Raw genomic sequence first — 22,306 nt, forward strand, 5'->3', positions numbered from 1 at the left:
ATAGTCACTTAGAATTTTATTTCCAATTATTTTGACTGCACACTAATCACGCTTCTTCACACTCTCTCTGTTGAACACTAGATGTCATTGAGAGGGGGGTTGAATTAGTGATTTCAAAACTTAGCCCTTTTCTAACCTATGTGTGCAAACCGGTTAACAGATTTAACATAAAGCAGACTTATCAGTTAGAAGGGAGAATGACACAAATGCATCCACACATAAAAGGAACACCACATAACACCATATGTATGAGGAAAATCCAAGATAGGAAAAACCTCTATTAGAAGTGTTGTTGGAGACTACTTCTCTAATCCATCCTCACAATGAAAACCTTGGTTACAACACTTAGGTCACCAACCCAAGGAGTACCACTCCTACTTTAGGGTACAAACCCAAGGAGCACCAACCCCTTATTTTAGGGCACCAACCCAATGCACACTAACCCCTGCATCGAGATCCAACTTAGTGATCTACTATGAATATAATCAATTACAAAAGTAATATTCTTATTTCAAAAGAAATTTGCAACTCTCATGTATGTCTCTCCTTCGATTTACCTCTACACTGATCACTATCGGTTCTCTCTTCACCTTTTCTCTACAGCAACCTTGTCTCCTGCTACAATCCACTCACTATTGAATCTTTGCTGGTTCAACCTCTTCTTCTTCTTTGTCAGTTCTCTTTTCTTTTTGTCATACTGGTGCTATCCACCACCAGTCTTGGTAACCTAGTTAGATGTCTACCATCTGATTCATGATAGTTCTCAACTTTCCTTCTCTACAATCTTCTACAACTCTTCTCTGTTGGTTATGATCTTTGTCAGTTTACTCCTTTATCAAACACAATAGTCATCTATTGGTTGCCTCACTATTACTAGTTGAACTCTTCACCCATTTCTCACTCACACACTCAGTCTCTTTTCTAATTGTCATTGAGCACTTGACTTCTTTTTTCTCTCCTACAGTAGAAACAATCTCTCATTCAACAACAAAATCTATATCTTTGTCTTGCATACTTATATCTAGATTTTCCTGCCTAAACATGAGTTTGAACATTGGCATGCTAGGGTTTTTCACCATGCACTTAATCTGGATCTGATATGATATCTAATCATCATGACATATCAAATCCAATCTAATATCATGTTCTTGATCAATGTTCAACACTCAATCAATGAGAATTTCCCATCTGTTAACCTTGTGAAACATGTCTTCTCTCTTTTGCAATCTATAGCATGTTTTTTGGCCTTTTATTTGATTGATCATGTGAGTGATACAATTTCCTTTATCCTCTTTGATATGGAAGATCAATCTTTACTAGATCTTTGTTGTTTCCTTCATCTCAAGCTGCAATCCTCTACTTTTCTTCCTTGATCTTTGCAATCACCATAAATGTTGGACTAGTCGCCAATGACCTCACCAACATATCACATCAACCTATGCATGCATGCCACTTCATCTCCACATGGCCCCTTTATCGGTATCCACCTTTGCTAAGTCTTCTATGTTGGTCCAGACAAGATCACCAACCAACCATACAACCAGTTTCATCTACCAAGTCACAGACCCTATCAATTATACCCTAACTGGTCTTCCTTCAACCTTGGACTTTGATACTCTTCTGGTGAAGTACTTAAACCGGTCAGCACACATGCCAACCATCTAATGCACATCTTCACCAGTTGGGAGCCTTATGCATCTGCACTTTGACAACATTACCGGTGGACATACTTATCGGTAAACACCTTAATGACACCATGTCATCAACCTTCGACTGCCTCCATCTATTTGCATCTATGGTAACATGTTTGTTAACATAAAAAATATATCCTTCCTTCTTTGTACCAGCAAATCATCATTGTCTACTTGGCTAATCCGATGCATATCTCTGATCTCATGCACCTAAGGGAACTTATTGTTTCACCAGTTGATCTAGTGTGAGCCTTCAAACACTTGCCTTTAACTCTTTTATCTTATCTCTAAGAACTATGATGCATTCCATCCATAATAGGAGATAAGCTCAACTTACCGATGGGAGTGGATCCTTGTAATCTACATCCTGCAATGCACCAATGTGGCTTCCCTGTTTGAGCATGCATATCTTCAAACAAGCACATGTGATCTAGTTGGGCATATTCATTATCACTCATCTCTGCAAATGGTGTCTGCATCGTTAATCCAGTCGGAGTCCTTTTTTTTCACATCCAAACAGTATGTTGGTGGCCTACACATACTTATCCATCAGTGTTGATGTGATTTAGGTAAAATTCCCCCTTTTCATCACAATGAACCACCCAATATCTTGCTCTCTTGTTGATGACAACTATGAATTGTCAACATATCACTTACCCATCTACAGTCCTTATGTCTTTAACACAAGTCAATACTAACTTGTGTACTGGTGACTTTAATGTCCATTTTGCTAGATGACCCACTCTTCCTTACCAGTTACCTACTTAGCTAGATGACATCAATGGCACCATTTCTGGTATTCATCAATGACAACACTTCTCATCAATTTCCCATACTGGTTTCCATCCTATATCAGTTGACATCAATGACAACAATCTCCCCCTTTGGCATTAATGTCAACACATGTAGTATCTGACATACGATAGATTATCTTTCTCCCCCTTTGTGTGATCCATGGTTTCTCACACATTTAGTATGCAGCATACTATAAAATCTCTCTCCTGCTTTGACAACAATGGGAAAGGACACGATTAGGGTTTCTCTCCTCCTTGTGTCTACCAAGTACTGACATAATTTTCTCTCCCCTTTTTACTCTATCAGATGCTTCTCCTCCTTTGACCATCATACATTTTATCTTCTCAAGCTATAACACTTGAGATGGAGGGCCCAACCATCAACCAACATTAATTGCTCAGCAACCTTGTGTGTATGCAAACCAGAATCAAAAGCATATACAAGTCTGAAACCAATTGAAGATAGATGTGTTAGTTAATACAACATACTTGGCAGTCAGAATGCATCATCTCCCATTGATATGCAGAAGCCATTCTGACCCCAAAAATTTGGTAGTAAGTGTTGAAGCTAATACTGATACCAATTGTCTCTTATGATACCAAATGCAGGTTCTCTTGTGTAGGTAACTCTCCCTCTTTTCAATAAACACTCTTGGTGGTCCAGTTGTGATTTCAATTGAATAGGCATTGAAATATCTCACAACCCCAGATACTTCCAAAGACATAAACATGCCAATACAACCATAGACACTTGCAAATTCTCTATGTCTAACAAGTCTCATACAAATTAGAAAACATGGTTGCCAACTCCCTTGAGTCATGCATCTCAGGTCCTCATTGTCAGTCAAGTCCAAAACCAGAGCTCTAATCTTCACCATATACCGATTGATCTATGCATATGTGATCATTTGATGATATTTTAGCTCTATTATACCCATCACAGCATATGACATGATTCTAGATGTACACAATGACATACAATATCATCATCATGCCATAAACTAAACCAGTTAGCCCACAAAGGATGCATTTCTCTAGAAGCAAATAGGGTTCATTCCAAATGCATGTTTGGAGGACCTTCTGTCAAACTGGTTTGACCATATTCTTCTAGTCATGCCATTGTACCATTCTTCTAGAACTAGTAGACCACTTGATCTTGTAGGAACAAAACCTCTTCTATTTTTGTTCCATACAGCATTTTTTCTCTCATATGCTCTATATACATTTCCATGTTGAACATAGCTACTACACTGGTTGTCATGTGACAGCAAGTTTGTTCTTTTATAGTTATGAATTTTATGGACAAATCCATTACACCTCCAATAGATGACATTATTGTTTCTATGAAGAACATGTTGTCTATTCCTAGGCTTCATTCTACATTCATCTGCTCGATGGCCATATTCTTTGCATGAAAAATAGTAACCAGAGAAAGGGGGCACATAACTTACAAATTTGTTTTGCCATGCATGAGGAGATCTTATCGATTTAGAATCTCCACTTCTTCTTCTCCAGGGATGGACCTTGAATTATCCATGCTCTACATATCTTCCATTTGTTCTCTTCTTTTCCCACACTTGCTTTGTCTTGTGGGTGGTAGCATTTCCTTATCTTCTACCCTGTAGGGGGTCTTCTATGCTATCTTCTCATGTTCTTGCTTCTAGTGAAGCAAACTTCTCCCATCTTCCCTTTTCCTTTAAGATCTATATTTTTGCTCCTTCTTGTAGCATGAGTCTTCATCCTTAGCTTCATGTGTTCACCGGTAGTGGTTAGATCAACCTTCTTTCGGGGAGTATTCTGCACAATGAAGGTTTGTCCCTTGTTATGTCCATTTGAGGAGACAAATAGAATATCATTGTGGGGGACATTCTTTCTAGTGGAGCATTTACCAACACCACTTCCTAATCTTCTGTTGTCCTTGGCATGCTTTTTCTTTTTCAACATTTTGTCCAAGGCATCATTGTTGCCATCAAACCAGATTCTCATCTTGATCTTATCTTGACATTTCTTAAGGGCATTTCAAAAATTCTTCATTTCTCCTCCTAGCTGCTAATACTTTTATCATTGGCCTCTAGCTCAGACACTAGATCATTACACCAAAACTCCTTGGTGTCTTCTTGTTGAGTCCTCAACTCTGAGATACATTTCTTAGATTCTTCAAGGCATTTGACTAACCGGTTTTGTTCAACAACTGCAACATTCTTGAATAACTTGTATTCATTCCTCACTCTACTAAGTTCTTTGAATGCACTCACAAGTTCTCCTTCAAGATCAACTTTTGCTTCTTCTTCTTCTTCACCATCACTATCACTCCCAAACACATCTCACCAGTGGGAATGACTTACATTATCATTCTCAGATGTGTGCCTCTCATCTTCTGTTTCTTGAGCCATGAAGTGGTGGGTTCCTTCTTCATAATTGTTACGACTGCTAAAGATCTGTCATCATTATCTACAGATACATGAGATGCATTTCTCATCTTGTCTTCACCAACAAGTTCTGTAATGGTAGGCTCATTTCCATGGAGATTCTTCAATCTGTCCACCTATGAGGTAACATCATCTGATAACCCATAGAATATAGCCTTCATTTCTACATCATTGCACTAGTTTCTTCTTTCTACATCTGAATCATTGGGAAGAATCACTTTACTAGGGTATCCACAACTGACATCCACACATCAAACCCTAAAGAGGATAGGTAGACTTCCATCCTACAACTCCAAATAGGAAAATTTGAACCATCAAATACAAGAATAGGGATTGACACAAAACAAACCATTGTTTTCAAATACCAGAATCTACCCAAGCTAGAGAAATCTTATCAATAGGGAACCCAGGCTCTGATACAAATTTTTGAACACTAGATGTCACTAAGAGGGGGGATGAATCAGTTATTTCCAAACTTAGCCCTTTTATAACCTATCTATTTAAACCAATTAAAAGATCTAACATAAAGAAAACTTACTAGTTAGAAGGGAGAATGACACAAATGCATCCACACATAAAAGGGACACCACATAACACCATATGTATGAGAAAACCCAAGATGGGAAAAACCTCGGTGAGAAGTGTTGCTAGAGACTACTACTCCAATCCACCCTCACAATGGAAAACTTGGTTACAACATTTAGGGCACCAACCCAAGGAGTACCACTCCTACTTTAGGGAACCAACCCAAGGAGTACCACTCCTAATTTAGGGCACCAACCCAAGGAGTACCAACCCCTGCACCAAGCTCCAACTCAGTGATCTACTATGAATATAATCAATTACAAAAGTAATATTATTATTACAAAAGAACTTTGTAACTCTCATGTATGTCTCTCCATCAGTTCACCTCTACACCAATCACTGTCGGTTCTCTATTCACCTTTTCTCTACAACAACCTTGTCTCCTATTGCAATCTACTCACTATTGCACCTTTGTTGGTTCAACCTCTTCTTCTTCTCTGTCGATTCTTCTTTCTACCAGTTTTTCTTTTTGTAAGTTCTCTTTTCTTTCTATCACACTGCTTCTATCCACCAATGATCTTGGTAACTTAGTCAGATGTCACCATCTGATTCATGTCAGTTATTAGCTTGCCTTCTCTACAATCTTTTGCAACTCTTGTCTACCAGTTTTTCTCTCTGTCAGTTTACTCCTCTATCAGACTCAATGGTCATCTACTGGTTGCCTCACTATTGCTGGTTGAACTATTCAACCCATTTCTCACTCACACACTCAGTCTCTTTTCTAATTCTCTTTGAGCACTAGAATGATTTCTTCTCTCCTACAACAACAACACTCTCTCATTCAACAACAAAAACAATATCTATAGCTCGCATACTTATATCTCGATTTTCCTACCTAAACGTGAGTTTGAAATTTAGCACGCTAGGGTTTCGGCCATGCACTGAATCTGCAACCGATTTGATCTTTGATCATGGTCACATATCAAATCCAATCTAATATCATGACCTTGATCGGTATTCAACACTCAATTACTAAGCATCGCCCATCTATTTACCTTGCAAAACACATTTTCTCTCTTTTGCCGTCTGTAGCATGTTTTTCAAACTTTTGTTTATCAATCATGTGAGTGATGCAGTTTCCTTTATCATCTTTGATCTGCAAGATCAGTCTTTACTCGATCTTTGTTGTTTCCATCATCTCTAGCTCCAATCCTCTACTTTTATTCCTTAAGCTTCATAGTCACCATAAATGTTGGACTAGTCAGCAATGACCTCACCAACACATCACACTGATCTATGCATGCATGCCACTTCAACTCCATGTGGCCCCTTTGTCAACATCCACCTTTGCTAAGTCCTTTATGTTGGTCCAGACAAGATCACCAACCAACCATAGAACCGAGTTCATCTATTGATTCACAAACCCTTTTAGTTATACCCTAACCGGTCTACCTTAAACCTTGCACTTTTTTTCTCTTTTGGTGAAGTACCTAAACCGATTAGCACACATGCCAACCATCTCATGCACATCTTCATCAGTTGGGAGCCTTCTACATTTGCACTTTGAAAACATTACTGATGGACATACTTACCAATAAACACCTTGATGACACCATGTCATCAACTGCCAATTTCCTCCATTTGTTTGCATCTATGGTGACACCTTTCTTCACAACAGGACCGGTTCTGCTATTAACATGTTTGTCAAAGTGAGAAACATATCCTTCCTTCTCTATACCAGAAAATCATCATTGTCTACCCATCTGATCTAGTGCTTATCTTTGATCTCAAGCACTTAAGGCTACTTAGTGTTTCACTGGTTGATCTAGTGTGAGCCATCAAACACTTGCCTTTAACTCTTTTATCTTATCTCTAAGAACTATGATGTATTCCATGCATAATAGGAGATAAGCTCAACTTATTGGTGGGAGTGGATCATTGTCATTTGCATCCCACAAGGCACCAATGTGGCTTCCCTTTTTGAGCATGCATATCTTCAAATAGGCACATAGGATCTAGTTGGGCATATTCAATGTCAGTCATCTCTTCAAATGGTGACTGCATCTTTTATCCGATGGGAGTCCAGTTGGGCATATTCCCCCTCTTCATAACAATCAACTACCTAGCATCCTGCTCTCTTGTTGATGACAACTTTGCATTACCAACATGTCAATTACCAGTCTGTTGTCCTTATGTCTTCAACACAAGTCAACACTAACTTGTCTATTGGTGACTCCAATGGCCATTCTTCTAGATGACCCACTCTTCCTTACTAGTTACCTTCTTAGCTAGATGACATCAATGGCACCATTTCTGGTATTCATCAATGACAACATTGGTATGTTAATCCTATAAGGATTCGGTTAATGCTGAGAGGGGGGTGAATCATCATTAACACAATCTATAACTTCAAATCAAAATACCATTTACAAGAGATCTGAAGTCATTTAATACATGAATCTATCCCTTTAGCAGATTTCATACACTTGTTACCCACTTATGAAATCTTATTAATCATAATTTTCACCAACTAGATATCTGAACAACACATACTCATACTGACTTATTATTAAATCAGAATACTTCATCTATCAACTCATTAACATTACCGGTAACCACTTACAGATCTCTGATAAACAACAGTAAAATTATCATAACCGATAACTAGAAATAACACATAAAACAAGATAAGAACATCACATGGAACATTCCACACAGGAACACCAATATTTTTGATGTGGAGACCCAAATGGGAAAAAGTATGGTGGGGATTGGTACCCACAATAATTTTTGCTCTTTTGAAGTATGCTCTGTTAGGAGCTTAGCCTAGTTAGGAGCTTATAATACGTCTGGTTAAGAGCAGACCCTAGAAGGAGTCACCCGCTTAAGGGATTTGCCTATCACTCCAGCTAGGAGCTTAATGATATGTTAGGATCAACCTGGTTAGAGGATTTAAACACTCTTTTGTGATCTGCCCTATTAGGGGACTTAGATGGAAAGGGCCTTTTAGGACCTACCCGGTTAAGGGATTTATGATGATGTAACTGTTAGGGAACAACAGTAAAAAATGATCTATTACTTTGTACTTTCAACTTGCTAAATTAGATCTATTTTTGCTTCACAATCTGCAACACAAAGATAGATCTCTATCTTCTCTTGGATGGCTTAACTCATTCTCCTAATGCCACCGACACATGAAACATCAGTTGTGTCACCCTAAATAGCCATAACAACTAATTTGACCATAAAACCTAATTACATCTTAAATTTACAATACAAATCATATTAGATCAATATCCCAATCATTACAACAATTTACAAAGCAATATCAACCATTGATTATTCATAACCCATCACAAAATTATGATCTGTACAGAAGTCAAACCCTTAGAAAATTTTGCTAAGCACTTTGTGTTAGGTCCTGGAGACAACTAAGAGGGGGGGTGAATCAGTTGTCAAATAAATTTAAATCAAAACAAATTTAAAACAATCTTAATGCTTAAAACTGGTAAACCAAACTTTATGTCCATAGACAGTTTTATCAATTAATTGCAGTACCGGTAAAATTTAATGTATAAAATAGAAAGGTAATAACATCCACAACACATAACACCAATATTTGTACGTGGAAACCCTGTAAGGGGAAAAACCACAGTGGGAAACCTTACCCACAATCAGATGATACTACTACAGATAGTATGTGTATACAAATGGGGCCTGCACATGCAGAAAGGCCAAGCGCCTAGAGCTCATTGCTCAATCACAAATGGGAGTCACACTGACTAGAATTGGATGGTTAAATCCAATGATGATGTACTACTCAAAATAGCATCTTCATATGCTAGATTCAGTACCAGTGTAGTTCTGATTATCTTCACAAAAAACCCTCCTTCAACCTTCAAATGATGTCTGTGTGTATAGCTTTGCTTATTCTCACATATATCAAATTATTTCTTCCTTCACATTCCACACTATTATCTTACAAATAAGATCTTACATTTATACCATAACCTAAGACCAATTTTAGTACGCTGGCTCTAAAAGATATTACAATAAAATCAATTTACAAATAAAACAATACCTGATGCAATAACTGATATAACATGTCATCTTAATGCATTTACAACAGTAATAAATCATCTCCATAGCGTGCCATGCTAATCTGGAATAGATAAGCCTGTCGGTACTTGTCTTAGACCTATTTGTCGATAACAACAAATATGCAATTACAAATATACCAATGAACAAATCTCCAAGACAAAGTGTCCAAATGATGTCTTTGACATAACCAAGTATTCTCCATGTTATTCCAAGTGTCGGTGAACTAGATATTGGTGACTGTGCATAAGTCACTTGCTTGCCGGTGAACATTGCCAATTCTCCAAGTGTTAACCAGAGTGATAAGTGTTAATAGGTGTTGACATCAATGACAAAACCATATCAACATATCCAAAATACCAACAATCTCCCCCTTTGGCATTGATGGCAACACAAGATGGAAAAACCATCAAAGTGCCAAAACAGAAATGCCAAATACCAAAAACCAACGATTTCCCAAAAAAAAGGATCATAACAAAATTCAGATGCAGAGAGTAATCAATCTCTCCAAAATAACAATCTCTGCCCCTGGGACAATCTTTGTCCCTGGGAGTAACATGTGCTTTCTATGTGTTTTTCCATATCAATCTCTCCCCCTCTGACATCAAATGCTAAAGTTACTACAAAACCAAGTTCAAGTACAAAATACCAACCAATTTAGTATACCAACTACCCCCCCTGAGAAGTAGCTTTTCTCATCAAAGCCAGAGTAAAAGATTTCTCTGTTAGTTCTGCCGGTTGGTGACAAACATGAACTATCTAAGTCTCTACCAATGGGGGTATGACCCCAAGCTGATCTCTTAGATATTCAAAAGTCTCCTTAGGCAAAGGCTTAGTGAAAATATCAACAATTTGTTCTTTAGTATTCACATAAACTAGTTTTACTTCTTTTGCTTCAACATTTTCTTTTAGAAAATTTAATTTGATAGAAACATGTTTAGTTTTAGAATGTAGTACCAGATTCTTCGATATATTAATTGTTGTTGTATTATCACAATAGATAGTTATAGGTTCCTTGCATTTTACTTTATGTCCTTCAACACTTGTTTAATCCATAATACCTGTGTATAGTTAGTTGCTGCTGCAACACATTCTGATTCTGTTGTTGATAAAGATGTGCAACTTTGTTTCTTACTCAACCAATAAATTAATCTGCTACTAAGAAAAAATGCTCCATTGGTGGTGCTTTTTCTGTCATCTATATCTCCTGCCCAATTTGCATCTGTGTATGCACATAATTCCAAGTTTTCATCTCTAGGATACCATAAACCAAGATTTGTAGTGCCTTGTAAGTACCGAAAAATCCTTTTTACTATTGATTCATGATTTTCTCTAGGATTAATCTGAAATCTTGAAACAATACATACTACATTCATAATATTAGGTCTTGTTTGTGTTAAATACAGTAAACTTCCTATCATAGATTTATACCTAGTCGGATTAATAGGTGTTGATTCATCCCTTAGTGATAATTTGTCATTTGTAGTCACAGGTGTGCTTACCAGTTTAGAGTTCTCCATGCCAAATTTATTTAATAACTCCTTCAAGTACTTGGATTGGCTTAAGAATATACTTTTATTAATTTGTGAAATCTGCAATCCTAAAAAGAATTTTACTTCTCCAATCATAGACATTTCAAATTCTTGTTGCATTTTAATAGAGAAGTCTTTACATAATCCATCTTCTCCTCCAAAGATTATATCATCAACAAAAACTTCCATAACCAAGATGTCATCATTAGTCACTATATAGTATAAATTGTTGTTAGCATTACCTTTAGAAAAATCAATTATTAAAAGATATTTATCCAATCTAGCATACCAAGCTCTTGGAGCTTGCTTCAACCCCTACAAAGCTTTCCTTAACCTGCAAACCATATCTTTGTTATCTATCAAAGAAAATCCATCATGTTGTTCAATGTAAACTTCTTCTTCAAGATCTCCATTCAAAAATGCACATTTAATATCCATTTGATATACTTTGTAATTCTTGTGTGCTGCAAAACCCAAGAATAATCTAACTACCTCAATTCTAGGTACTGGTGCAAAGGTTTTATTATAATCAATTCCTTCTTTCTGAGAATATCCCTTACACACTAGTCTTTCTTTCTTTCTAATTACCTTCCCATCTTCATTAAGTTTGTTTCTGAATACCCATTTAGTTCCAATTACATTTTTGTCTTTAGGCTGGGGAACTAATGTCCATGTGTTATTCTTTTCAATTTGTTCTAGTTCCTCTTCCATAGCTTTAATTCTGTGCTTATCTTCATATGCCTCATTAATTAATGATGGTTCAATTTGAGAAATAAGACATACCTCTTCATTTTCCAATCTTCCTCTTGTCATAACTCCTTGATACTTGTTTCCAATTATCTGATCTTCAGAGTGATTTAGTCTTACATATCGGGGTGTCTTCGTTGGCTGTTGTTCTTTAGTTACAGTGGAATTTTCAAATGATACTAGTGTAACTGGATCTTCATTCTGTACCAGTGTGTTCAGTGTAGGTTCATTTGTTAGTATCTCTATTGCCGGTTTAGAATCTATATACCTTTAAGTTCCTCTAAATTGTTCATCAATCTTCACATGTGTACTCTCAACAATTTTCTGTAATCTTTTGTTAAAACATCTATATGCCTTTCTCTTAGATGAATAACCAAGAAATATTCCTTCATCACTTCTAGGATCAAATTTTCCAATATACTCATCTCTTCTAATATAGTATTTACTTCCAAATATTCTGAAATATTTAAGAGTAGGAGTAATACCAAACCATAGTTCATGAGGGGTCTTAATAGTTTCACCTTTGATGTGAACTTTGTTGAATGTGTAGACTACTATGCTTACTACCTCTCTCCAATATACATGTCATAGATTTGCTTCTGATAACATACTTCTTGCTGCATCTAAGATGATTCTATTTTTCCTTTCTACAACTCCATTCTGTTGTGGTGTCTGAGGTGCTGATAGCTATCTTTTGATTCCATTTACTTCACATAATGTATTAAATTCTTTAGATGTGAATTCACCTCCTTGATCTGATCTTAGACATTTGATTTTCTTACTGGTTTCAGTTTTTACCATTGCTTTGAATAATTTGAATTTCCCAAGTGCTTCTGATTTTTCTCTGAGAAAAGTAACCCAACACATTCTAGAATAGTCATTAATGATTAGCATGAAATATCTATCACCTTGTAGGCTTTTAGTTCTAGATGGACTGCATAATTCAGTATGAATTAGATCAAGAGCATTATTGGATTTTTCTAGTATACTTTTAAAAGATGCTCTTACTTGTTTTCCAAATTGACATTCTTTACATACCGGATTGTGAGGCTTAACAATCTTTGGTAAATCTCTAACTGCCTTAGTAGTACTTATTTTTATCATGCAATCAAAATTTACATGACAAAGTCTTTTATGCCATAGCCAACTTTCATCAATATGTGCAATCAAGCATGTCTTTTCATTGTTATTCAGATGAAAGATATTGCCTCTAGTTTGATTACTGGTTGAAATTTCCAGACCAGTTCTATTCATAATTTTGCATTTTTCATTCTTGAATTGTAATTGAAATCTTTTTTCAACTAATTGACCAACACTCAAAAGATTATTTGTTAAACCTTCAACATAGTAAACATTATTAGTATTGTGTTTACCATCAAGAGATATTGTACCTTTTCCTTTGATCAAACAAGCTTTATCATCTCCAAATATTACTAAACCTCCAATGTATTACTTAAAGTTCAAGAATTTACCTTTGTCACCAGTCATGTGATGTGAACATCCTGAGTCAATGATCCATTCATCCTTGACTTCAACTTTAGCTTCCAAGGCCTGCTCTACCTGTTGAATAGTAGGTGTCATTTGATCTTCTATTATAGCAACAAAGACCCATCCATTGTCTACTAGATCCTCATCAGAATCAACAATGACTCCTTCATCAGCAAGATAACAAGATTTGTCTTTATTCTTCTTAAATTTGTATCTCTGATATTTAGGGTTAGGCTTGTATGTTCTTCTAGCTTCTTCTCTTAGTCTAGCATGTCTATAAGGGATCATGAAGCCATATGACCAATCTTATTCTAGTTAAAACATTAAAAGGGTGCTTTACCTTCATACTTGCTTCCAACTAGACCTTTAGGCATTTTCTTGTTGGCATTTTTGATGTTTATGATATGATTGTCATTGATGGACACACACTTGCATTGAGATCTCCTCTATATGTATGAGTTAGAGCACATCCGATATTTGTTCCAACTGGTATGTTGTATTATAGTCTTTAGACTATTGATGTTTTTCAGAATGTGTTTACCGGTCTGAAGTGACATGTCGACCACAAGCGGTTCGAGGATTCCAAGCGGTACGAGGGATCAAAGTGGCATAACACATTTTTACCAGTCTTTATATTTGACAAACCGACAATCGATATTTTGTATGAACCAGTAATACTCTGTGATGAGTTACCAACCGGCATTTTGTGATGAGTTACCATCCACTGATTGTTTGACGGTGCCGACACTTTAACGGTGCTTTTTGTGTCATGTTACCATAATATGTCTAGATACATTGAACCTAGGAAATTGTATTGTAATCCTATTGGACCGACATGAAATCAGATTCCTTTATAAGGACATCATGTCTAGGGTTTTAGGTTGGTGTGGTCAATGTTGTTGCTAGGGTTTAAGGTGGTTGATGAGATAGAAAGAGTCTGAAATATGTAGAGAATGAAGTAATGTTGGAGTGCATTAGGAATGAGCTATCAAGGATCTAATCGAGTAGTCTATGCTATTAGCTAGATCAAACACTTGTTGATTACTCACATCTTTGACAAGTCTATAGCCCTTAACCGGGTAGGCCCAAAAGCCTTTTGTAAAATCCTCTAACAAGGTGGTTCACATCTGTGGATCTAAAATCCTCTAGCAAGGTAGTCTTTAATTGGACTTATCTTCTAACAAAGATTGAGATTCTTAATAGGATCTGTTCTGGTAAAGAACATTGTAAGACCTTAACCGGTCTGGGTCCTATTCTACAGATAGTTACTTGTGAGTTCCATCTCACCGTGGTTTTTCCCATTTGGGTTTCCACATCAAAATCTCTTGTGCTATGGTGTTTTTGCTTTTGTGGGTGAATGCATTATTAGCTATTTGGTTTGCATGTGTGTTAACCAGTTTGTTTACTAGACTATTTTACCAGTTTATTGTTAGACTAGAAAAGTGTTTTAGTGCAAAGATTTTTGGCATACTAATTCACCCCCCCCTCTTAGTATTCATCAATTGGTACCAGAGCCAACCTTTCTACAAGTTTAACCACTTGGAAAGAGATATGGGGGAATACACATTAAGGGAACTTACTCATCGGCTCACTCAGTCTAAGCAAGCCTATGATGATCTTATGGTCAAATACAAGGCATCTCAAGCAAAAAGAAGAGAGCATGTTGAAAAACTGATGGAGCTATCTGAAAATAGTTCTTCTGATAAAGCAGATATGGAAGCCCTAATTCAAGAAGTAGAAAAGCTGAATCAGTCAAACTCCAACCTGAGAAAGGAGTTGGAAGGACTGACTATTCGAATGTGTCAGGAGCTTGAGAACTAGAGGAAGATTGAAGATTTGGTGAAAGAAAAAGATCATGAGATCTCTAAGTTGAAGCAAGAGATTAGTGCCATGACTGCTCAACTCCATGAAAGCAGAATGGAAAAAGAAGTACAAGGTGAATTGAACACAGCTATCTCTGAGAATGCAAACCTGATGGAAACAAATGCTACTATTTCCAAAGAACTCTCTGAGTTAAAGGAAATACTTGCTAAGTTCAACAAGAGTACTGTCAAGCTAGAGCAAAAGCTTGAATCTGCCAAACCGGTCAAGAATACCAATGGACTTGGTTATTCTGGTCATGAGGAAGGTGAGACCTTTGGTAAAAATGCTAGAACATCAAAGAAACAACTGACATCAAAGGATAAAAGTAAGCAAAAGTTTAAACCTGTTTGCTTTAACTATCTTTAAGAAGGACATACTGCAAATGTGTGTAGGAGTAAGGCTTACAACAATTTTCTTTATTTCCTAAATGATAAGCCTAGATCCTATAGATTCAATGGTAACTATTATGCATGCAACAAGTATGGGAATAGAGCATCTGAATGCAGGTCAGTTATGAACAACATTGGTAGATATCCTCACATGACTCAAGGAGCTGGTCCTGAACCTTTTGTGAACCAAAATCACAACTGGTTTAATGCCTTCAATCATCAGCCAAGAAGCAGTGGCTATCAAGCGGCAACCAAATGGAGAGCAAACTATATGGTCTATCATGGTCATGGTCACACTGCTGCAACATGCAGAAGGAAGAATGGAAACATGAACAATGGACCTTGGAGAGCACTTGGATTGGTCTGCTATCACTGCAACAAACCGGGTCACATTGCTAGATTTTGTAGATCAAGAAAGAACATTTATGATGATATACCGGTCACTCTAGAAGGAAACATTGATGTTGATACTATTCAAGTGGACATGAACAAAACCTGGAAGAAGAAACCAGCGGTGTTACAAGAGGAACCAGTTTCTACACCTAGTGCGGAAATCACAGAACTGACAAACTAAGCTTCAGAAAAGCTTAGGGGGAGAAAACGGCAAAATGTTTTGAACCCCCGGTTTACACTGGTAAAAGACCTTAACTGGTATGTGATACCTATCATTTGGCAGAAGACCGAAAATGGTAAAAAGGAAAATTAGGGTTTATGCCCTAATGGAGAAGCATTAATGATGGTAGGTGAGCAATATGCTTAAAAGAATTTTTCAAATCATTTCTCATTATCAGTTTTTGAGCAAAGAAAAGTTAATCAAAGAGAAGAGTAATGAAAAGGCAATTTGAGCTGAGATTTTGAGAAATTGAGAAACCACGAAAGAGATTCAAATTCAAACTACAAATGGTCAAGTGGAGAACATAAAGAAGTGATTCAGCAATCGATGGAGTGTGAAGTGAAGGAGAATCTAAAAGGCCTAAATTCACGTGTTTCAAAAGGTATTTATTGAGTTCTTGAAATTTCTATCATGGCTTTCGCATCTCATACTAGTTCTAGTGCATCTGTCAAGTCTGCAAGTTTTATCCAATGAAAGTCTAAGTATAATGCCCTATCACAAGTTCTGGCTGGTGTGATAGTAGAAGAGGGAATTTTTGACTACATAGATTGCAAGATTGAAGACCTAGGGTCTCTAGCTATTCACTCCCAGTTAGGTTTATTTTGTGGAAAAGATAAGAAGATCAAACTGGAGTATAATATTTTGGAGAAAAAGAAGCTCCACAATGTTGTTTACTTCCTGGAGGACTTCACAGAGGATCATATAAGGATCATTCTGAGCAGAGTCCATGGTGACAAAATGTACCTAGAGAGAATGCATGATATCACGCCACAATTTATTCATGTCGTCACCAGTTTCTACAACACAGGGGATGTGCCAGCCCTAAGGACGGTAAGCCAAACTGAAATGTCCAAGCTCACTAGTTTAGTGAGCGACTCACAAGGCATGACAGTCAATTCTATCAAGGATGATCTAGTTAAGTATGCCTGCATGGTGATAAGCTACTGGACATTCTCTGCTAGCATAATTAACTCTGTATTTGTTGCTACGGTAAATGCAACTTACCGGATGATAAAGGACAATGCATCATTTGACCTGTGCACCGATATGCAAAGGCAACTCTTGTTGAATCTAAAGTTGATCAAACACGATAATGCACTAAGGTTCAAGTTTGGACAACTACTGGTTGGGTTGTTCTTCTATTTCCAAGGCTACTTTCTAGGAGTAGGAGATGTCTAGTGGTCTGCTGACCAACCGATGACCAAGCAAATCAAGGAAAGCATTCAAGCAATTGGAACTAGTTACCCTAATGTTCTGAACAAGTATTTTGATGAGTTCAAAAGGAAAATGAGCCAAAGAATGAGAATATTAGGTGACATCATCAAGAAATATGAAGACGATATCTATTTCACCATTAAAGTGGATCAATGCATAATGGAGGTTGTTAAGCCCAGAGAGGAAGAAGTGGAGCCAATGGGCTATGAGGTGATGAATGATATGTTGGATGGGTATGCCTCTACCCTTATTGCCTCACCTCTTGATCCAAAGGCAAAGAGAACTGGAACCTATATGAAAAGGGTTACACCGGTCGAGGAACCCTCTATAAAGAAAGGAAAAGAACCTGCAGTGAAGAAGGCAAAGGCAGTGCCTACAGCATCTGCACTGGTTACAATAGCAAGTCCTAAAGTGACCAAATGGTCACCTACCAAGAAGAAACCAAAAGCAGCACTGGCTAAAGTCTTTGAAAGGAAGAGGAAGACAAAAAGAAATACACTAGACTTTGAAGAAACTGTGTCTGAGGAGCAGCCCAAAAAGGTGAGGCGGATAAGAAAGAAGACAAAGAATGAACTGACATCATCTTCACCAGTAAATATTGACATCTCCTCCTACAAACCTTTGACACATTGTCAAAGAACCATTAAAAACATTAGGAGAAAACTACTGAATGATTTGATTGATTATTTTGATGATTTCAATGATGATGAAAAAGAAGTTGTTGAAAATGAAATCATTAAATATTTATGTGCTAATGATTGGTCGCCCTTAGAAATTAGATTTGAGACACCAGATTCTTTGTATAAGTCCCTAGATAATAAATGGTACATTGCCATAGAAAAGGAATAGGAAATGAGGGAGAAAGTCTTTGCTCAATACTTTCTTCACCTGTCCAATTCAGAATTATTTGATGTCATCAACCAAAATAAAGGACTTTTCTTTACCAGAAGAAGAAGACTTTGGTTGTTAGAAGGAAACATAGATGATGTGGAAAAAGACACTCATCTACATATGACTATAATGGTTCATTCACATAAAGTGCCTCAAGATATCAAGAAGGTTGCACAAGAACTGACAGTGACAAAACCGGATGAAGTGTTTGATGATGAAGGAGATCCGATTGATGAACCGGTCGACACTATTGATATCGATGCCCTGGATGAAGAAGATGTTACTCAAGAAACACCATTTGAGGCAATAGGATAGGAGCAATAGGCTGAATGGGCTGATAAGTAAGCCAAGGACATACAGGAAGCAGCAAAGGAACAGGCCGAGAAGAAGAAGAAGGATGAAGAAGAAAAGAAGAAGAAAGATGAAGAAGAGAAGAAGAAAAAAGATCAAGAAGAGAAAAAGAAGCAAGAAGATGAAAAGAAAAAGAAAGAAGAGGAAGATAAGGAAGTAGAAAGAAAGAAGAAGGAAGAGGAAGATAAGGAACAGGAGAAGAAGAAGGAAGTAGAAAAGAAAAAGGCTGAGGAGAACAAAGAAGAGGATAAGAGAAGAGAAGCGGAGAAGAATAAAGAGGACAAGGAAAGAGAAGTGGCAAAGAGCATCCAAATGGAGACTCCGAAGGCAACTGGCAGTCTAGCCAAACTAGCTGACCTCACTAGTCCTATCGACCTCCAATCTGCAAGTGAAATGGAGCTGATGCAAAGCATCAAAGTTGCCCAAGAATGGCTTGAAATCATACGGAGACAAAAGGAGAAAGATGTGATCCAAGTGGTGGTGGACACTCTTACTAGTTTGATACCCGGTACAAACCTTCCTAGCACTAAATCATCACTAGCCAAACTAAAGCTCCTATGCACAGTAGTAGATGATCAGGTGCAAATCCTAGAAGAGGTAGTAGAGGCAAATGTCATGAAAGAGCATCAAAAAGCTCTAAATATTTCTCTGGTGAAGAAGTTAAATGAGCTCGAGTCTGAACTACAAAAAGCACAAAAGGGTATAAGGGACGCTCTGGATGAGGGGAATCTGCTACTCAGCAAAATTTGCCAACCCCATCTATTCTATGATGATGTGCTAGCTTAGAAGCAAAAGATTCAAACAGACTTACAGTCCTACATGAGCACATTCAAGCCACCTTATGATTCCTTTACAACTAATGGGAAAACCATTCACCGGTTTCACATCCAATCAGGAAAAATGGAGCAAGAGATCAACACTCAGTCTAGAGATTTGCAGGAGCTACAACCAGTTCTACTTCCACGATCGCAAATTCTTCAGAAGTGCTATTTAAACCTGGATTCCTTAACAGTGACATAGGAGATGAGCACAATCAATGCCATCAAAGAATAGGTCTCCTAGATGCAGACAGAGAAAGAAGTAGCCACCTCCCTACTTGAGTCCTAGTCTTTGTCGATGAAACAATTCTTGTAGGACTTTAAATCTATTTTTGACAAGTATCATTCTTTATTGTCATAAACTTTTATTATTTTAATATCAAATGAAAATAGGGATGTTTAGCTATACTTTGTCATTGTTGGCAAAGGGGGAGAAGAATTCTATTTGGGAGAAGTATCTAGTAATCAAAATTTTTATATATTCTCTGAATATCTCAATGTTTCTTTATGTAAAATTGTTATACATTGTATTGACAAAGGGATAGTGTATATGCTTAGGGGGAGCAATTTTGCTAATGGCATGATTTTGTTGTAAAACACTTAGATGTCAAAATTTATTTTCCTAAGTTTTACCATCAATGCCAAAGGGGGAGATTGTTAGTATTTTTTATGTTTATGATGTGATTGTCATTGATGGACACACACTTGCATTGAGTTCTCCTCTATATGTATGAGTTAAGCACAACCGATATTTGTTCCAACTGGTATGTTGTATTATAGTCTTTAGACTATTGATGTTTTGCAGAATGTGTTTACCAGTCTGAAGTGGCATGTCGACCCCAAGTGGTTTGAGGATTCCAAGCAGTACGAGGGATCAAAGTGGCATAACACATTTTTACCAGTCTTCATTTTTAACAAACCAACAACTGGTATTTTTTATGAACCGGTAATACTTTGTGATGAGTTACCAACCAACATTTTGTGATGAGTTACCATCCACCGATTGTTTGACAGTGCCGACACTTTGACAGTGCTTTTTGTGTCGTGTTACTAGAATATGTCTAGATACATTGAACCTAGGAAATTGTATTGCAATCCTATTGGACCGACATGAAATCAGATTCCTTTATAAGGACATCATGTCTAGGGTTTTAGGTTGGTGTGGTCAATGCTATTGCTAGGGTTTAAGGTGGTTGATGAGATAGAAAGAGTCTGAAATGTGTAGAAGACTGAAGTAATGCTGGAGTGCACTAGGAACGAGCTATCAAAGATCTAACCAAGCAATCTATGCTATTAGCTAGATCAAACACTTGTTGATTACTCACATCTTTGACAAGTCTGTAGCCCTTAACCGGGTAGGCCCAAAAGCAATTTGTAAAATCCTCTAACAAGGTGGTTCACATCTGTGGATCTAAAATCCTCTAGCAAGGTAGTCTTTAATCAAACTTATCTCCTAACAAAGATTTAGATTCCTAATAGGATCTATTCTAGTAAAGAACATTGTAAGACCTTAACCAGTCTAGTTCCTATTCTGTAGATAGTTACTTGTGAGTTCCATCTCACCATGGTTTTTCCAATTTGGCTTTCCACGTCAAAATCTCTTGTGCTATGGTGTTTTTCCTTTTGTGGGTGAATGCATTATTAGCTATTTGGTTTGCATGTGTGTTAACCAGTTTGTCTGCTAAACTATTTTACCAGTCTACTATTAGACTAGCAAAGTGTTTTAGTGCAAATATTTTTGGCATACTAATTGACCCCCCCACTCTTAGTATTCATCATTTCCTTGCAAATAGTGCTTCAATTTCTTCAAGTTCTTCATTTTCTCTCCTACTTTCTTCAAGTTCTCTTGCATAAAAGGCTTTCCAATCAAACTTGTTAAATGATGGTGCAGAGTTGTTGATGCCTTAAAAGCTAAATCTGTCTTCATAGTAGAAACAAGACCAAATTCCTTAATTTCAAAGGTTAAAATTTTTCCAATCAATGTGTCCCTAGTTATTGATGTATTAGGCATTGTTCTTAATTCATTTATAGTAGTAACTTTCATTTTGTACGATGGTGGTAGTCCTCTTAAAATTTTTGAAACAATTTCATCTTCATTTAAGGTTCCTCCATAATATTTAATATCCAAAACAATTTCATTAACTCTTTCCATAAAAGCATAAATCCTTTCATCTTCTTCCATTTTCTGATTTTCATACCTAACTCGAAAGCTTTCAAGTTTTTCAATTTTGACTATGGAATCTCCTTCATTAAATGTTTCCAAATGATTTGAAATAGCTTTAGCAGTAGATCTATTTGATAATCCCATGATTTGCTGATCTGATAATGCGCTCAAAAGTGCTTCTCTTGCCTTGCAATCATTCTCTTCATCTTTTCCTAAGGTAGGTGGATTAGGCTGATTGGGAGTAGAAGCAATATAACCAATCTTTGTAACTTCCTAGATATCCTTTCCAATGTAATTTAGATGTGTCTCCATTCCAATCTTCCATATCCCATAGTTGGTTCCATCAAGTTTAGGACTGTCCTTCCTGAAATAGTTAGAAGACATTGGATCTCCTCAAGTTGTTAAACTTTTATAAAAGTGGACTAGGCTCTGATACCAATTGTTAGGTCCCAGAGACAACTAGGAGGGGGGGGGGTGAATTATTTGTCAAATAAATTTGAATCAAGACAACTTTAAACAACCTTAATGCTTAATACTGGTAAACCAAACTTTATGTCGGTACATAATTTTATCAGTTAATTGTAGTACCAGTAAAGATTAATGTGTGAAATAGAAAGATAATAAAATCTACAACACATAACACCAATATTTGTATGTGGAAACCCTGTAAGGGGAAAAACCATGGTGGGAAACCTTAC

Source organism: Cryptomeria japonica, chromosome 11 (genome assembly GCF_030272615.1).
Source record: "Cryptomeria japonica chromosome 11, Sugi_1.0, whole genome shotgun sequence".
In the NCBI taxonomy this organism is placed as follows: domain Eukaryota; kingdom Viridiplantae; phylum Streptophyta; class Pinopsida; order Cupressales; family Cupressaceae; genus Cryptomeria; species Cryptomeria japonica.